Below are 20,149 nucleotides of genomic sequence, written 5' to 3'. Positions count from 1 at the left end.
GTAGCTTTTCAGGACCTAGCAGGTCACTCCCAGCCATAGGCCCCCAGACACAAAGCTCGGCCCGTTTCCCTGGCAAACAAAAGTAAGCTGCCCCGCTTCTGGATGGCAGATTGCAGGAACCACTTGGTATAATCAAACCAGCCCAACTTGGCACTGGTGCCACCTTGGGTCTGGGAACCATCCTGCGTATCGTGGATTCTAAGGAGCCAGCCGGTCACTCCCAGCCACAGGCCCCCAAATACAAACAACAGCGCTTTTCCCTGGAAAACAAAACTCGCCTGCCAACTTTTTGATGGCAGATCGCAGGAGCCACTTGGTACTATCAAATCAGCCCAACTTGGCACTGGTGCCACCATGGGTCTGGTCACCATCCTGATTATCGTAGCTTTTCAGGAGCCAGCCGGTCACTCCCAGCCATAGGCCCCCAGACACAAACCTCGGCCCGTTTCCCTGGCAAACAAAAGTAAGCTGCCCCGCTTCTGGATGGCAGATTGCAGGAGCCACTTTGCACCATCAAACTGGCCCGACTTGTCACTGGTGCCACCTCAGGTCTGGGAACCATCATGCGTATCGTGGATTCCAATTAGCAAGACGGCCACTCCCAGCCACAGGCCCCCAAACACAAAGAACGGAGCTTTTCCCTGGAAAACAAAACTCGCCTGCCAACTTTTTGATGGCAGATTGCAGGAGCCACTTGGTACTATCAAACCAGCCCAACTTGGCACTGGTGCCACCATGGGTCTGGTCACCATCCTGCCTATCGTAGCTTTTCAGGAGCCAGCCGGTCACTCCCAGCCATAGGCCCCCAGACACAAAGCTCGGCCCGTTTCCCTGGCAAACAAAAGTAAGCTGCCCCGCTTCTGGATGGCAGATTGCAGGAGCCACTTTGCACCATCAAACTAGCCCGACTTGGCACTGGTGCCACCTCAGGTCTGGGAACCATCCTGCGTATCGTGGATTCTAAGGAGCCAGCCGGCCACTCCCAGCCACAGGCCCTGAAACACAAACAACGGCGCTTTTCCCTGGAAAACAAAACTCGCCTGCCAAATTTTGATGGCAGATTGCCGGAGCCACTTGGTACTATCAAACCAGCCCAACTTGGCACTGGTGCCACCATGGGTCTGGTCACCATCCTGCCTATCGTAGATTTTCAGGACCTAGCCGGTCACTCCCAGCCATAGGCCCCCAGACACAAACCTCGGCCCGTTTCCGTGGCAAACAAAACTAAGCGGCGCCGCTTGTGGATGGCAGATTGCAGGACGCACTTGGTACTATCAAACCAGCCCAACTTGGCACTGGTGCCACCTTGGGTCTGGGAACCATCCTGCGTATCGTGGATTTTAAGGAGCCAGCCGGCTACTCCCAGCCACAGGCCCCCAACAAAAACCACGGCCCTTTTTTCTGGCAAACAAAACTTAGCTTCCTCACTTCTGGATGGCAGATTGCAGGAGCCACTTGGTACTATCAAACCAGCCCGACTTGGCACTGGTGCCACCTTGGGTCTGGGAACCATCCTGCGTATCGTGGTCTCTAAGGAGCCAGCCGGCCACTCCCAGCCACAGGCCCCCAAACAAAATCAACGGCGCTGTTCCCTGGAAAACAAAACACGCCTGCCAACTTTTTGATGGAGTTTGCAGGAGCCAAAGGTACTATCAAACCAGCCCAACTTGGCACTGGTGCCACCATGGGTCTGGTAAACATCCTGCGTATCGTGGATTCTTAGGAGCCAGCCGGCCACTCCTAGCCACAGGCCCCCAAACAAAAACCTAGGCCTATTTCTCTGGCAAACAAAAGTAAGCTGCCCCGCTTCTGGATGGCAGATTGCAGGAGACACTTGGGACTATCAAACCAGCCCAACTTGGCACTGGTGCCACCATGGGTCTGGGAACCATCCTGCCTATTGTAGCTTTTCAGGAGCCAGCCTGTCACTCCTAGCCCTAGGCCCCCAGTCATAAACCTCGGCCCGTTTCCCTGGCACACAAAAGTAAGCTACCCCGCTTCAGGATGGCAGATTGCAGGAGCCACTTTTCACCATCAAACCAGCCCGACGTGGCACTGGTGCCACCTTGGGTCTGGGAACCATCCTGCGTATCGTGTGTTCTAAGGAGCCAGCCGGCCACTCCCAGCCACAGTCCCCCAAACACAAACAACGGTGCTTTTCCTTGGAAAACAAAACTGGCCTGCCAACTTTTTGATGGCAGATTGCAGGTGCTATTTAGTACTATCAAACCAGCCCAACTTGGCACTGGTGCCACCTCTGGTCTGGAAACCATCCTGCCTATCGTGGATTTTCAGGGGCCAGACGGCCACTCTCAGCCATATGCCCCCAGACACAAAGCTCTGCCCGTTTCCCTGGCAAACAAAAGTAAGCTACCCCGCTTCTGGATGGCAGATTGCAGGAGCCACTTGGTAGTATCAAACCAGCCCAACTTGGCACTGGTGCCACCATGGGTCTGGTCACCATCCTGCCTATCGCAGCTTTTCAGGACCTAGCAGGTCACTCCCAGCCATAGGCCCCCAGACACAAACCTCGGCCCGTTTCCCTGGCAAACAAAAGTAAGCTGCCCCGCTTCTGGATGGCAGATTGCAGGACGCACTTGGTACTATCAAACCAGCCCAACTTGGCAAAGGTGCCACCTCTGGTCTGGGAACCATCCTGCGTATCGTGGATTCTAAGGAGCCAGCCGGCCACTCCCAGCCACAGGCCCTCAAACACAAACAACGGCGCTTTTCCCTGGAAAACAAAACTCGCCTGCCAACTTTTTGATGGCAGATTGCAGGAGCCACTTGGTACTATCAAACCAGCCCAACTTGGCACTGGTGCCACCATGGGTCTGGTCACCATCCTGCCTATCGTAGCTTTTCAGGAGCCAGCCGGTCACTCCCAGCCATAGGTCCCCAGTCACAAACCTCGGCCCGTTTCCCTGGCAAACAAAAGTAAGCTGCCCCGCTTCTGGATGGCAGATTTCAGGAGCCCCTTGGTACTATCAAACCAGCCCGACTTGGAACTGGTGCCACCTCTGGTCTGGGAACCATGCTGCGTAACACAGATTCTAAGGCGCCAGTCGGCCACTACGAGCCACAAGCCCCCAAACACAAACAACGGCGCTATTCTCTGGCAAACAAAACTCAACTGCCCCTCTTCTGGATGGCAAATTGCAGGACGCACTTGGTACTATAAAAACAGCCCGACTTGGCACTGGTGCCACCTTGGGTCTCGGAACCATCCTGCGTATCGATCTTTTTAATGAGACAGCCGGCCACTCCCAGCCATATGCCCCCAAACACAACCCACGGCCCTTTTCTCTGGCAAACAAAACTCAACTGCACCGCTTCTGGATGGCAGATTGCAGGAGCCACTTGGTACTATCAAACCAGCCCGACTTGGCACTGGTGCCACCTTGGGTCTGGGAACCATCCTGCGTATTGTGGGTTGTCAGGAGCCAGCCGAACACTCTCGGCCACAGACCCCAATCAAAAACAACGGCCCGTTTCACAGGCAAACAAAACTCAACTGCCCCTCTTCTGGATGGCAAATTTTAGGACGCACATTGTACTACGAAAACCGCCCGACGTGGCACTGGTCCCACCTTGTGTCAGGGAACCATCCTGCATATCGAGCTTTTTAAGGAGCCAGCCGGCCACGCCGAGCCATATACCCCCAAAAACAAACCACGGACCATTTCTCATGGAAACAAAAATCCGCTGCCCCGCGTCTGGATGGCAGATTGCAGGAGCCACTTTGCACCATCAAACCAGCCCGACTTGGCACTGGTGCCACGTCAAGTCTGGGAACCATCCTGCGTATCGTGGATTCTAAGGAGCCAGCCGGCCACTCCCAGCCACAGGCCCCCAAACACAAACAACGGCGCTTTTCCCTGGAAAACAAAACTCGCCTGCCAGCTTTTTGATGGCAGTTTGCAGGAGCCACTTGGTACTATCAAATCATCCCAACTTGGTACTGGTGCCACTATGGGTCTGGGAACCATCCTGCCTATTGTAGCATTTCAGGAGCCAGCCGGTCACTCCCAGCCATAGGCCCCCAGACACAAACCTCGGACCGTTTCCCTGGCAAACAAAATTAAGCTGCCCCGATTCTGGATGGCAGATTGCAGGAGCCACTTGGTAGTGTCAAACCAGCCCGACTTGGCACTGGTGCCACCTTGGGTCTGGGAACCATCCTGCGTATCGTGGATTCTAAGCAGCCACCCGGCCACTCTGAGCCACAGGCGCCCAAACACAAACAACGGCGTTTTCCCTGGAAAACAAAACTCGCCTGCCAACATTTTGATGGCAGATAGCAGGAGGCACATGGTACTATCATACCAGGCAAACATGGCACTGGTGCCACCTTGGCTCTGGAAACCATACTGCCTATCGTGGATTTTCAGGGGCCAGCCGGCCAATCTCAGCCATATGGATCCAAACACATACCACGGCCCTTTTCTCTGACAAACAAAACTCAACTGCCCCTCTTCTGGATGGCAAATTGCAGGACGCACTTGGTACTACGAAAACAGCCCGACTTGGCACTGATGCCACCTTGGGTCAGGGAACAATCCTGCGTATCGATCTTTTTATGGAGCCAGCCGGCCACGTCCAGCCATATACCCCCAAAAAAAAACCACGGAACTTTCCTCCAGCAAACAAAAATCCGCTGCCCCGCGTCTGAATGGCAGATTTCAGGAGCTATTTAGTATTATCAAACCAGCCCGACTTGGCACTGGTGCCACCATGAGTCTGGTAACCATCCTGCCTATCGTAGCTTTTCAGTAGCCAGCCGGTCACTCCCAGCCATAGGCCCCCAGACAAATACCTCGGCCCGTTTCCCTGGGAAACAAAAGTAAGCTGTCCCGCTTCTGGATGGCAGATTGCAGGAGCCACTTGGTACTATCAAGCCAGCCCAACTTGGCACTGGTGCCACCTTGGCTCTGGGAACCATCCTGCGTATCCTGGGTTCAAAGGAGGCAGCCGGCCACTCCCAGCCACAGGCCTCTAAACAAGAACAACGGCGCTTTTCCCTGGAAAACAAAACTCGCCTGACAACTTTTGGATGGCAGATTGCAGGAGCCACTTGGTACTATCAAACCAGCCCAACTTGGCACTGGTGCCACCTTGGTTCTGGGAACCATCCTGCCTATCGTGGATTTTCAGGGGCCAGCCGGCCACTCTCAGCCATATGCCCCCAAACATATACCACGGTCCTTTTCTCTGGCAAACAAAACTCAACTGCCCCTCTTCTGGATGGCAAATTGCAGGACGCACTTGGTACTACGAAAACAGCCCGACTTGGCACTCATGCCACCTTGGGTCAGGGAACAATCCTGCGTATCGAGATTTTTAAGGAGCCAGCCGGCCACGTCCAGCCATATACCCCCAAAAAAAAACCACGGAACTTTTCTCCAGCAAAGAGAAATCCGCTGCCCCGCGTCTGGATGGCAGATTTCAGGAGTTATTTAGTATTATCAAACCAGCCCGACTTGGCAGTGGGGCCACCATGAGCCTGGTAACCATCCTGCCTATCGTAGCTTTTCAGTAGCCAGCCAGTCACGCCCAGCCATAGGCCCCCAGACAAATACCTCGGCCCGTTTCCCTGGGAAACAAAATTAAGCTGTCCCGCTTCTGGATGGCAGTTTGCAGGATCCACTTGGTACTATCAAACCAGCCGAACTTGGCACTGGCGTAACCTTGGCTCTGGGAACCATCCTGCGTATCCTGGGTTCAAAGGAGGCAGCCGGCCACTCCCAGCCACAGGCCCCCAAACAGAAACAACGGCGCTTTTCCCTGGAAAACAAAACTGGCCTGCCAAGTTTTTGATGGCAGATTGCAGGAGCCACTTGGTACTATCAAACCAGCCCAACTTGGCACTGGTGCCACCATGGGTCTGGTCACCATCCTGCCTATCGTAGCTTTTCAGGCGCCAGCCGGTCACTCCCAGCCATAGGCCCCCAGTCACAAACCTCGGCCCGTTTCCCTGGCAAACAAAAGTAAGCTACCCCGCTTCTGGATGGCAGATTGCAGGAGCCACTTTGCACCATCAAACCAGCCCGACTTGGCACTGCTGCGACCTCTGGTCTGGGAACCATCCTGCGTATCGTGGATTCTAAGGAGCCAGCTGGCCACTCCCAACCACAGGCCCCCAAACACAAACAACGGCGCTTTTCCCTGGAAAACAAAACTCGCCTGCCAACTTTTTGATGGCAGATTGCAGGAGCCACTTGGTACTATCAAACCAGCCCAACTTGGCACTGGTGCCACCATGGGTCTGGTCACCATCCTGCCTATCGTAGCTTTTCAGGAGCCAGCCGGTCACTCCCAGCCATAGGCCCCGAGACACAAACCTCGGCCCGTTTCCCTGGCAAACAAAAGTAAGCTACCCCGCTTCTGGATGGCAGATTGCAGGACGCACTTGGTACTATCAAACCAGCCCAACTTGGCACTGGTGCCACCTCAGGTCTGGGAACCATCCTGCGTCTCGTGGATTCTAAGGAGCCAGCCGGCCACTCCCACCCATAGGCCCCCAAACAAAAACAACGGCGCTTTTCCCGGGAAAACAAAACTCGCCTGCCAACTTTTTGATGGCCGATTGCAGGAACCACTTGGTATTATCAAGCCAGCCCGACTTGGCACTGGTGCCACCTTGGGTCTGGGAACCATGCTGCGTATCGTGGATTCTAAGGAGCCAGCCGGCCACTCCCTGCCACAGGCCCCCAAACACAAACAACGGCGCTTTTCCCTGGAAATCAACACTCGCTTGCCGACTTTTTGATGGCAGATTGCAGGAGCCACTTGGTACTATCAAACCAGCCCAACTTGGCACTGGTGCCACCATGGGTCTGGTCACCATCATGCCTCTCGTAGCTTTTAAGGACCTAGCGGGTCACTCACAGCCATAGGCCCCCAGACACAAACCTTGGCCCGTTTCCCTGGCAAACAAAAGTAAGCTGCCCCGTTTCTGGATGGCATATTTCAGTAGCAACTTTGCACCATCAAACTGGCCCGACTTGTCACTGGTGCCACTTTAGGTCTGGGAACCATCCTGCGTATCGTGGATTCTAATTAGCCATCCGGCCACTCCCACCCACAGGCCCCCAAACACAAACAACGGCGCTTTTCCCTGGAAAACAAAACTCGCCTACCAACATTTTGATGGCAGATTGCAGGAGCCACTTGGTACTATCAAATCAGCCGAACTTGGCACTGGTGCCACCATGGGTCTGGTAACCATCCTGCCTATCGTACCTTTTCAGGAGCCAGCTGGTCACTCCCAGCCATAGGCCCCCAGACAAAAACCTCGGCTCCTTTCCCTGGCAAACAAAAGTAAGCAGCCCTGCTTCTGGATGGCAGATTGCAGGAGCCACTTTGCACCATCAAACTGGCCCGACTTGTCACTGTTGCCACCTCTGGTCTGGGAACCATCCTGCGTATCGTGGGTTCTAATTAGCCAGCCGGCCACTCCCAGCCACAGGCCCCCAAACACAAACAACGGCGCTTTTCCCTGGAAAACAAAACTCGCCTGCCAACTTTTTGATGGCAGATTGCAGGAGCAACTTGGTACTATCAAACCAGCCCAACTTGGCACTGGTGCCACCATGGGTCTGGTCACCATCCTGCCTATCGTAACTTTTCAGGAGCCAGCCGGTCACTCTCAGCCATAGGCCCCCAAACAAAACCCACGGCCCGTTTCCCTGGCAAACAAAAGTAAGCTGCCCCGCTTCTGGATGGCAGATTCCCGGACGCACTTGGTACTATCAAACCAGCCCAACTTGGCACAGGTTCCACCTCTGATCTGGGAACCATGCTGAGTATCGTGGATTCTAAGGAGCCAGCCGGCCACTCCCAGCCACAGGCCCCCAAACACAAACAACGGCGCTTTTCCCTGGAAAACAAAACTCGCCCGCCAAGTTTGTGATGGCAGATTGCAGGAGCCACTTAGTACTATCAAACCAGCCCAACTTGGCACTGGTGCCGTCATGGGTCTGGTCACCATCCTGCCTATCGTAGCTTTTCACGAGCCAGCCGGTCACTCCCAGCCATAGGCCCCCAGACAAAAACCTCGGCCCGTTCCCCTGGAAAACAAAAGTAAGCTGCCCCGCTTCTGGATGGCAGATTGCAGGAACCACTTGGTACTATCAAACCAGCCCAACTTGGCACTGGTGCCACCATGGGTCTGGGAACCATCCTTTGTATCGTGGATTCTAATTAGCCATCCGTCCACTCCAGGCCATAGGGCCCCAGGCACAAACAACAGCGCTTTTCCCTGGAAAACAAAACTCGCCTGACAACATTTTGATGGCCGATTGCAGGAACCACTTGGTATTATCTAGCCAGCCCAACTTGGCACTGGTGCCACCATGGGTCTGGTCACCATCCTGCCTATCGTAGCTTTTCAGGAGCCAGCCGGTCACTCCCAGCCATAGGCCCCCAGACACAAACCTCGGACCGTTTCCCTGGCAAACAAAAGTAAGCTGCCCCGCTTCTGGATGGCAGTTTGCAGGATCCACTTGGTACTATCAAACCAGCCGAACTTGGCACTGGCGTAACCTTGGCTCTGGGAACCATCCTGCGTATCCTGGGTTCAAAGGAGGCAGCCGGCCACTCCCAGCCACAGGCCCCCAAACAGAAACAACGGCGCTTTTCCCTGGAAAACAAAACTGGCCTGCCAAGTTTTTGATGGCAGATTGCAGGAGCCACTTGGTACTATCAAACCAGCCCAACTTGGCACTGGTGCCACCATGGGTCTGGTCACCATCCTGCCTATCGTAGCTTTTCAGGCGCCAGCCGGTCACTCCCAGCCATAGGCCCCCAGTCACAAACCTCGGCCCGTTTCCCTGGCAAACAAAAGTAAGCTACCCCGCTTCTGGATGGCAGATTGCAGGAGCCACTTTGCACCATCAAACCAGCCCGACTTGGCACTGCTGCGACCTCTGGTCTGGGAACCATCCTGCGTATCGTGGATTCTAAGGAGCCAGCTGGCCACTCCCAACCACAGGCCCCCAAACACAAACAACGGCGCTTTTCCCTGGAAAACAAAACTCACCTGCCAACTTTTTGATGGCAGATTGCAGGAGCCACTTGGTACTATCAAACCAGCCCAACTTGGCACTGGTGCCACCATGGGTCTGGTCACCATCCTGCCTATCGTAGCTTTTCAGGAGCCAGCCGGTCACTCCCAGCCATAGGCCCCGAGACACAAACCTCGGCCCGTTTCCCTGGCAAACAAAAGTAAGCTACCCCGCTTCTGGATGGCAGATTGCAGGACGCACTTGGTACTATCAAACCAGCCCAACTTGGCACTGGTGCCACCTCAGGTCTGGGAACCATCCTGCGTCTCGTGGATTCTAAGGAGCCAGCCGGCCACTCCCACCCATAGGCCCCCAAACAAAAACAACGACGCTTTTCCCGGGAAAACAAAACTCGCCTGCCAACTTTTTGATGGCCGATTGCAGGAACCACTTGGTATTATCAAGCCAGCCCGACTTGGCACTGGTGCCACCTTGGGTCTGGGAACCATGCTGCGTATCGTGGATTCTAAGGAGCCAGCCGGCCACTCCCTGCCACAGGCCCCCAAACACAAACAACGGCGCTTTTCCCTGGAAATCAACACTCGCTTGCCGACTTTTTGATGGCAGATTGCAGGAGCCACTTGGTACTATCAAACCAGCCCAACTTGGCACTGGTGCCACCATGGGTCTGGTCACCATCATGCCTCTCGTAGCTTTTAAGGACCTAGCGGGTCACTCACAGCCATAGGCCCCCAGACACAAACCTTGGCCCGTTTCCCTGGCAAACAAAAGTAAGCTGCCCCGTTTCTGGATGGCATATTTCAGTAGCAACTTTGCACCATCAAACTGGCCCGACTTGTCACTGGTGCCACTTTAGGTCTGGGAACCATCCTGCGTATCGTGGATTCTAATTAGCCATCCGGCCACTCCCACCCACAGGCCCCCAAACACAAACAACGGCGCTTTTCCCTGGAAAACAAAACTCGCCTACCAACATTTTGATGGCAGATTGCAGGAGCCACTTGGTACTATCAAATCAGCCGAACTTGGCACTGGTGCCACCATGGGTCTGGTAACCATCCTGCCTATCGTACCTTTTCAGGAGCCAGCTGGTCACTCCCAGCCATAGGCCCCCAGACAAAAACCTCGGCTCCTTTCCCTGGCAAACAAAAGTAAGCAGCCCTGCTTCTGGATGGCAGATTGCAGGAGCCACTTTGCACCATCAAACTGGCCCGACTTGTCACTGTTGCCACCTCTGGTCTGGGAACCATCCTGCGTATCGTGGGTTCTAATTAGCCAGCCGGCCACTCCCAGCCACAGGCCCCCAAACACAAACAACGGCGCTTTTCCCTGGAAAACAAAACTCGCCTGACAACTTTTTGATGGCAGATTGCAGGAGCCACTTGGTACTATCAAACCAGCCCAACTTGGCACTGGTGCCACCATGGGTCTGGTCACCATCCTGCCTATCGTAGCTTTTCAGGAGCCAGCCGGTCACTCCCAGCCATAGGCCCCCAGACACAAAGCTCGGCCCGTTTCCCTGGCAAACAAAAGTAAGCTGCCCCGCTTCTGGATGGCTGATTGCAGGAGCCACTTGGTACTATCAAACCAGCCCGACTTGGCACTGGTGCCACGTCAAGTCTGGGAACCATCCTGCGTATCGTGGATTCTAAGGAGCCAGCCGGCCACTCCCAGCCACAGGCCCCCAAACACAAACAACGGCGCTTTTCCCTGGAAAACAAAACTCGCCTGCCAACTTTTTGATGGCAGATTGCAGGAGCAACTTGGTACTATCAAACCAGCCCAACTTGGCACTGGTGCCACCATGGGTCTGGTCACCATCCTGCCTATCGTAACTTTTCAGGAGCCAGCCGGTCACTCTCAGCCATAGGCCCCCAAACAAAACCCACGGCCCGTTTCCCTGGCAAACAAAAGTAAGCTGCCCCGCTTCTGGATGGCAGATTCCCGGACGCACTTGGTACTATCAAACCAGCCCAACTTGGCACAGGTTCCACCTCTGATCTGGGAACCATGCTGAGTATCGTGGATTCTAAGGAGCCAGCCGGCCACTCCCAGCCACAGGCCCCCAAACACAAACAACGGCGCTTTTCCCTGGAAAACAAAACTCGCCCGCCAAGTTTGTGATGGCAGATTGCAGGAGCCACTTAGTACTATCAAACCAGCCCAACTTGGCACTGGTGCCGTCATGGGTCTGGTCACCATCCTGCCTATCGTAGCTTTTCACGAGCCAGCCGGTCACTCCCAGCCACAAGCCCCCAGACAAAAACCTCGGCCCGTTCCCCTGGAAAACAAAAGTAAGCTGCCCCGCTTCTGGATGGCAGATTGCAGGAACCACTTGGTACTATCAAACCAGCCCAACTTGGCACTGGTGCCACCATGGGTCTGGGAACCATCCTTTGTATCGTGGATTCTAATTAGCCATCCGTCCACTCCAGGCCATAGGGCCCCAGGCACAAACAACAGCGCTTTTCCCTGGAAAACAAAACTCGCCTGACAACATTTTGATGGCCGATTGCAGGAACCACTTGGTATTATCTAGCCAGCCCAACTTGGCACTGGTGCCACCATGGGTCTGGTCACCATCCTGCCTATCGTAGCTTTTCAGGAGCCAGCCGGTCACTCCCAGCCATAGGCCCCCAGACACAAACCTCGGACCGTTTCCCTGGCAAACAAAAGTAAGCTGCCCCGCTTCTGGATGGCAGATTGCAGGAACCACTTGTTACTATCAAACCAGCCCAACTTGGCACTGGTGCCACCATGGGTCTGGGAACCATCCTGTGTATCGTGGATTCTAATTAGCCATCCGTCCACTCCAGGCCATAGGGCCCCAGGCACAAACAACGGCGCTTTTCCCTGGAAAACAAAACTCGCCTGCCAACTTTTTGATGGCCGATTGCAGGAACCACTTGGTATTATCAAGCCAGCCCGACTTGGCACTGGTGCCACCTTGGGTCTGGGAACCATGCTGCGTATCGTGGATTCTAAGGAGCCAGCCGGCCACTCCCTGCCACAGGCCCCCAAACACAAACAACGGCGCTTTTCCCTGGAAAACAAAACTCGCCTGCCAAGTTTTTGATGGCAGATTGCAGGAGCCACTTGGTACTATCAAACCAGCCCAACTTGGCACTGGTGCCACCATGGGTCTGGTCACCATCCTGCCTATCGTAGCTTTTCAGGAGCCAGCCAGCCACCCCCAGCCAGAGGCCCCCAGACAAATATTTCGGCCCGTTTCCCTGGCAAACAAAAGTAAGCTGCCCCGCTTCTGCATGGCAGATTGCAGGAGCCACTTTGCACCGTCAAACCAGCCCAACTTGGCACTGGTGCCACCTCAGGTCTGGGAACCATCCTGCGTCTCGTGGGTTCTAATTAGCCATCCGTCCACTCCAGGCCATAGGGCCCCAGGCACAAACAACGGCGCTTTTCCCTGGAAAACAAAACTCGCCTGCCAACATTTTGATGGCCGATTGCAGGAACCACTTGGTATTATCAAGCCAGCCCAACTTGGCACTGGTGCCACCATGGGTCTGGTCAACATCCTGCCTATCGTAGCTTTTCAGGAGCCAGCCGGTCACTCCCAGCCATAGGCCCCCAGACACAAACCTCGGACCGTTTCCCTGGCAAACAAAAGTAAGCTGCCCCGCTTCTGGATGGCAGATTGCAGGAACCACTTGGTACTATCAAACCAGCCCAACTTGGCACTGGTGCCACCATGGGTCTGGGAACCATCCTGTGTATCGTGGATTCTAATTAGCCATCCGTCCACTCCAGGCCATAGGGCCCCAGGCACAAACAACGGCGCTTTTCCCTGGAAAACAAAACTCGCCTGCCAACTTTTTGATGGCCGATTGCAGGAACCACTTGGTATTATCAAGCCAGCCCGACTTGGCACTGGTGCCACCTTGGGTCTGGGAACCATGCTGCGTATCGTGGATTCTAAGGAGCCAGCCGGCCACTCCCAGCCACAGGCCCCCAAACACAAACAACGACGCTTTTCCCTGGAAATCAACACTCGCTTGCCGACTTTTTGATGGCAGATTGCAGGAGCCACTTGGTACTATCAAACCAGCCCAACTTGGCACTGGTGCCACCATGGGTCTGGTCACCATCCTGCCTATCGTAGCTTTTCATGAGCCAGCCGGCCACTCCCAGCCACAGGCCCCCAGACACAAACCTCGGCCCGTTTCCCTGGCAAACAAAAGTAAGCTGCCCCGCTTCTGGATGGCAGATTCCCGGACGCACTTGTTACAATCAAACCAGCCCAACTTGGCACTGGTGCCACCTCTGGTCTGGGAACCATGCTGAGTATCGTGGATTCTAAGGAGCCAGCCGGCCACTCCCAGCCACAGGCCCCCAAACACAAACAACGGCGCTTTTCCCTGGAAAACAAAACTCGCCTGCCAAGTTTTTGATGGCAGATTGCAGGAGCCACTTGGTACTATCAAACCAGCCCAACTTGGCACTGGTGCCGTCATGGGTCTGGTCACCATCCTGCCTATCGTAGCTTTTCACGAGCCAGCCGGTCACTTCCAGGCTTAGGCCCCCAGACACAATCCTCGGACCGTTTCCCTGGCAAACAAAAGTAAGCTGCCCCGCTTCTGGATGGCAGATTGCAGGAACCACTTGGTACTATCAAACCAGCCCAAGTTGGCACTGGTGCCACCATGGGTCTGGGAACCATCCTGGGTATCGTGGATTCTAATTAGCCATCCGTCCACTCCAGGCCATAGGGCCCCAGGCACAAACAACGGCGCTTTTCCCTGGATAACAAACTCGCCTGCCAAATTTTTGATGGCAGATTGCAGGAGCCACTTGGTACTATCAAACCAGCCCAACTTGGCACTGGTGCCACCATGGGTCTGGTCACCATCCTGCCTATCGTAGCTTTTCAGGAGCCAGCCGGTCACTCCCAGCCATAGGCCCCGAGACACAAACCTCGGCCCGTTTCCCTGGCAAACAAAAGTAAGCTGCCCCGCTTCTGGATGGCAGATTGCAGGAGCCACTTGGTACTATCAAACCAGCCCGACTTGGCACTGGTGCCACCACTGGTCTGGGAACCATCCTGCGTATCGTGGATTCTAATTAGCCAGCTGGCCACTCCCAGCCACAGGCACCCAAACACAAACGACTGCGCTTTTCCCTGGAAAACAAAACTCGCCTGCCAAATTTTTGATGGCAGATTGCAGGAGCCACTTGGTACTATCAAACCAGCCCAACTTGGCACTGGTGCCACCATGGGTCTGGTCACCATCCTGCCTATCGTAGCTTTTCAGGAGCCAGCCGGTCACTCCCAGCCATAGGCCCCCAGACAAATACCTCGGCCCGTTTCCCTGGAAAACAAAATTAAGCTGCCCCGCTTCTGGATGGCAGATTGCAGGACGCACTTGGTACTATCAAACCAGCCCGACTTGGCACTGGTGCCACGTCAAGTCTGGGAACCATCCTGCGTATCGTGGATTCTAAGGAGCCAGCCGGCCACTCCCTGCCACAGGCCCCCAAACACAAACAACGGCGCTTTTCCCTGGAAAACAAAACTCGCCTGACAACTTTTTGATGGCAGATTGCAGGAGCAACTTGGTACTATCAAACCAGCCCAACTTGGCACTGGTGCCACCATGGGTCTGGTCACCATCCTGCCTATCGTAACTTTTCAGGAGCCAGCCGGTCACTCTCAGCCATAGGCCCCCAAACAAAACCCACGGCCCGTTTCCCTGGCAAACAAAAGTAAGCTGCCCCGCTTCTGGATGGCAGATTCCCGGACGCACTTGGTACTATCAAACCAGCCCAACTTGGCACTGGTTCCACCTCTGATCTGGGAACCATGCTGAGTATCGTGGATTCTAAGGAGCCAGCCGGCCACTCCCAGCCACAGGCCCCCAAACACAAACAACGGCGCTTTTCCCTGGAAAACAAAACTCGCCCGCCAAGTTTGTGATGGCAGATTGCAGGAGCCACTTGGTACTATCAAACCAGCCCAACTTGGCACTGGTGCCGTCATGGGTCTGGTCACCATCCTGCCTATCGTAGCTTTTCACGAGCCAGCCGGTCACTCCCAGCCATAGGCCCCCAGACAAAAACCTCGGCCCGTTTCGCTGGAAAACAAAAGTAAGCTGCCCCGCTTCTGGATGGCAGATTGCAGGAACCACTTGGTACTATCAAACCAGCCCAACTTGGCACTGGTGCCACCATGGGTCTGGGAACCATCCTGTGTATCGTGGATTCTAATTAGCCATCCGTCCACTCCAGGCCATAGGGCCCCAGGCACAAACAACAGCGCTTTTCCCTGGAAAACAAAACTCGCCTGCCAACATTTTGATGGCCGATTGCAGGAACCACTTGGTATTATCTAGCCAGCCCAACTTGGCACTGGTGCCACCATGGGTCTGGTCACCATCCTGCCTATCGTAGCTTTTCAGGAGCCAGCCAGCCACCCCCAGCCAGAGGCCCCCAGACAAATATTTCGGCCCGTTTCCCTGGCAAACAAAAGTAAGCTGCCCCGCTTCTGCATGGCAGATTGCAGGAGCCACTTTGCACCGTCAAACCAGCCCAACTTGGCACTGGTGCCACCTCAGGTCTGGGAACCATCCTGCGTCTCGTGGGTTCTAATTAGCCATCCGTCCACTCCAGGCCATAGGGCCCCAGGCACAAACAACGGCGCTTTTCCCTGGAAAACAAAACTCGCCTGCCAACTTTTTGATGGCCGATTGCAGGAACCACTTGGTATTATCAAGCCAGCCCAACTTGGCACTGGTGCCACCATGGGTCTGGTCACCATCCTGCCTATCGTAGCTTTTCAGGAGCCAGCCGGTCACTCCCAGCCATAGGCCCCCAGACACAAACCTCGGACCGTTTCCCTGGCAAACAAAAGTAAGCTGCCCCGCTTCTGGATGGCAGATTGCAGGAACCACTTGGTACTATCAAACCAGCCCAACTTGGCACTGGTGCCACCATGGGTCTGGGAACCATCCTGTGTATCGTGGATTCTAATTAGCCATCCGTCCACTCCAGGCCATAGGGCCCCAGGCACAAACAACGGCGCTTTTCCCTGGAAAACAAAACTCGCCTGCGAACATTTTGATGGCCGATTGCAGGAACCACTTGGTATTATCAAGCCAGCCCGACTTGGCACTGGTGCCACCTTGGGTCTGGGAACCATGCTGCGTATCGTGGATTCTAAGGAGCCAGCCGGCCACTCCCAGCCACAGGCCCCCAAACACAAACAACGACGCTTTTCCCTGGAAATCAACACTCGCTTGCCGAGTTTTTGATGGCAGATTGCAGGAGCCACTTGGTACTATCAAACCAGCCCAACTTGGCACTGGTGCCACCATGGGTCTGGTCACCATCCTGCCTATCGTAGCTTTTCATGAGCCAGCCGGCCACTCCCAGCCATAGGCCCCCAGACACAAACCTCGGCCCGTTTCCCTGGCAAACAAAAGTAAGCTGCCCCGCTTCTGGATGGCAGATTCCCGGACGCACTTGTTACAATCAAACCAGCCCAACTTGGCACTGGTGCCACCTCTGGTCTGGGAACCATGCTGAGTATCGTGGATTCTAAGGAGCCAGCCGGCCACTCCCAGCCACAGGCCCCCAAACACAAACAACGGCGCTTTTCCCTGGAAAACAAAACTCGCCTGCCAAGTTTTTGATGGCAGATTGCAGGAGCCACTTGGTACTATCAAACCAGCCCAACTTGGCACTGGTGCCGTCATGGGTCTGGTCTCCATCCTGCCTATCGTAGCTTTTCACGAGCCAGCCGGTCACTTCCAGGCTTAGGCCCCCAGACACAATCCTCGGACCGTTTCCCTGGCAAACAAAAGTAAGCTGCCCCGCTTCTGGATGGCAGATTGCAGGAACCACTTGGTACTATCAAACCAGCCCAACTTGGCACTGGTGCCACCATGGGTCTGGGAACCATCCTGTGTATCGTGGATTCTAATTAGCCATCCGTCCACTCCAGGCCATAGGGCCCCAGGCACAAACAACGGCGCTTTTCTCTGGATAACAAACTCGCCTGCCAAATTTTTGATGGCAGATTGCAGGAGCCACTTGGTACTATCAAACCAGCCCAACTTGGCACTGGTGCCACCATGGGTCTGGTCACCATCCTGCCTATCGTAGCTTTTCAGGAGCCAGCCGGTCACTCCCAGCCATAGGCCCCGAGACACAAACCTCGGACCGTTTCCCTGGCAAACAAAAGTAAGCTACCCCGCTTCTGGATGGCAGATTGCAGGACGCACTTGGTACTATCAAACCAGCCCAACTTGGCACTGGTGCCACCTCAGGTCTGGGAACCATCCTGCGTCTCGTGGATTCTAAGGAGCCAGCCGGCCACTCCCACCCATAGGCCCCCAAACAAAAACAACGGCGCTTTTCCCTGGAAATCAACACTCGCTTCCCGACTTTTTGATGGCAGATTGCAGGAGCCACTTGGTACTATCAAACCAGCCCAACTTGGCACTGGTGCCACCATGGGTCTGGTCACCATCATGCCTCTCGTAGCTTTTCAGGACCTAGCCGGTCACGCACAGCCATAGGCCCCCAGACACAAACCTTGGCCCGTTTCCCTGGCAAACAAAAGTAAGCTGCCCCGTTTCTGGATGGCAGATTTCAGTAGCAACTTTGCACCATCAAACTGGCCCGACTTGTCACTGGTGCCACTTTAGGTCTGGGAACCATCCTGCGTATCGTGGATTCTAATTAGCCATCCGGCCACTCCCACCCACAGGCCCCCAAACACAAACAACGGCGCTTTTCTCTGGAAAACAAAACTCGCCTACCAACATTTTGATGGCAGATTGCAGGAGCCACTTGGTACTATCAAATCAGCCGAACTTGGCACTGGTGCCACCATGGGTCTGGTAACCATCCTGCCTATCGTACCTTTTCACGAGCCAGCTGGTCACTCCCAGCCATAGGCCCCCAGACACAAACCTCGGCTCCTTTCCCTGGCAAACAAAAGTAAGCAGCCCTGCTTCTGGATGGCAGATTGCAGGAGCCACTTTGCACCATCAAACTGGCCCGACTTGTCACTGTTGCCACCTCTGGTCTGGGAACCATCCTGCGTATCGTGGATTCTAAGGAGCCAGCCGGCCACTCCCAGCCACAGGCTCCCAAACACAAACAACGGCGCTTTTCCCTGGAAAACAAAACTCGCCTGACAACTTTTTGATGGCAGATTGCAGGAGCCACTTGGTACTATCAAACCAGGCCAACTTGGCACTGGTGCCACCATGGGTCTGGTCACCATCCTGCCTATCGTAGCTTTTCAGGAGCCAGCCGGTCACTCCCAGCCATAGGCCCCCAGACACAAAGCTCGGCCCGTTTCCCTGGCAAACAAAAGTAAGCTGCCCCGCTTCTGGATGGCAGATAGTAGGACGCACTTTTTACTATCAAACCAGCCCGACTTGGCACTGGTGCCACCACTGGTCTGGGAACCATCCTGCGTATCGTGGATTCTAAGGAGCCAGCCGGCCACTCCCAGCCACAGGCACCCAAACACAAACAACGGCGCTTTTCCCTGGAAAACAAAACTCGCCTGACAACTTTTTGATGGCAGATTGCAGGAGCCACTTGGTACTATCAAACCAGCCCAACTTGGCACTGGTGCCACCATGGGTCTGGTCACCATCCTGCCTATCGTAGCTTTTCAGGAGCCAGCCGGTCACTCCCTGCCATAGGCCCCCAGACACAAACCTCGGCCCGTTTCCCTGGCAAACAAAAGTAAGCTGCCCCGCTTTTGGATGGCAGATTGCAGGAGCCACGTTGCACCATCAAACCAGCCCGACTTGGCACTGGTGCCACCTTGGGTCTGGGAACAAGTTGGGCTGGTTTGAGAGTACCAAGTGGCTCCTGCAATCTTCCATCCAGAAGCGGGACAGCTTACTTTTGTTTCCCAGGGAAACGGGCCGAGGTATTTGTCTGGGGGCCTATGGCTGGGAGTGACCGGCTGGCTACTGAAAAGCTACGATAGGCAGGATGGTTACCAGACTCATGGTGCCACCAGTGCCAAGTCGGCCTGGTTTGATAATACTAAATAGCTCCTGCAATCTGCCATCCAGACGCGGGGCAGCGGATTTTTGTTTGCTGGAGAAATGTTCCGTGGTTTTTTTTGGGGGTATATGACTGGACGTGGCCGGCTGGCTCCTTAAAAAGCTCTATACGCAGGATTGTTCCCTGACCCAAGGTGGCATCAGTGCCAAGTCGGGCTGTTTTCGTAGTACCAAGTGCGTCCTGCAATTTGCCATCCAGAAGCGGGGCAGCCTACTTTTGTTTGCCAGGGAAACGTGCCGAGGTATTTGTCTGGAGGCCTATGGCTGGGAGTGAGCTGCTGGCTCCTAAAAAGCTACGATAGGCAGGATGGTGACCAGACCCATGGTGGCACCAGTGCCAAGTTGGGCTGGTTTGATAGTACCAAGTGGCTCCTGCAATCTGCCATCAAGAAGTTGGCAGGCGAGTTTTGTTTTCCAGGGAAAAGCGCCGTTGTTTTTGTTTAGAGGCCTGTGGCTGGGAGTGGCCGCCTGTCCTCGTAGAATCTACGTTACGCAGCATGGTTCCCAGAGCCAAGGTGGCACCAGGGCCAAGTCGGGCTGGTTTGTAAGTACCAAGTGCATCCTGCAATCTGCCATCCAAAAGCGGGGCAGCTTACTTTTGTTTGCCAGGGAAACGGGCCGAGGTTTGTGTCTGGGGGTCTATGGCTGGGAGTGACCCGCTGGCTCCTGAAAAGCTACGATAGGCAGGATGGTTCCCAGACCAGAGGTGGCACCAGTGCCAAGTTGGGCTGGTTTGATAGTACCAAGTGGCTCCTGCAATCTGCCATCAAAAAGTTGGCAGGCGAATTTTGTTTTCCAGGGAAAAGCGCCGTTGTTTGTGTTTGGGGGCCTGTGGCTGGGAGTGGCCGGCTGGCTCCTTAGAATCCACGATATGCAGGATTGTTCCCAGACCCAAGGTGGCACCAGTGCCAAGTCGGGCTGGTTTGATGGTGCAAAGTGGCTCCTGCAATCTGCCATCCAGACGCGGGGCAGCGGATTTTTGTTTCCAAGAGAAATAGTCCGTGGTTTGTTTTTGGGGGTTTATGGCTGGGCGTGGCCGTCTGGCTCCTTAAAAAGCTCGATATGCAGGATGGT

The sequence above is a fragment of the Melospiza melodia genome, chromosome 3 (assembly GCF_035770615.1).
Source record: "Melospiza melodia melodia isolate bMelMel2 chromosome 3, bMelMel2.pri, whole genome shotgun sequence".
Taxonomy (NCBI): domain Eukaryota; kingdom Metazoa; phylum Chordata; class Aves; order Passeriformes; family Passerellidae; genus Melospiza; species Melospiza melodia.
The sequence above is the reverse complement of the archived record's forward strand: the minus strand, read 5'-3'. Positions refer to the sequence as shown.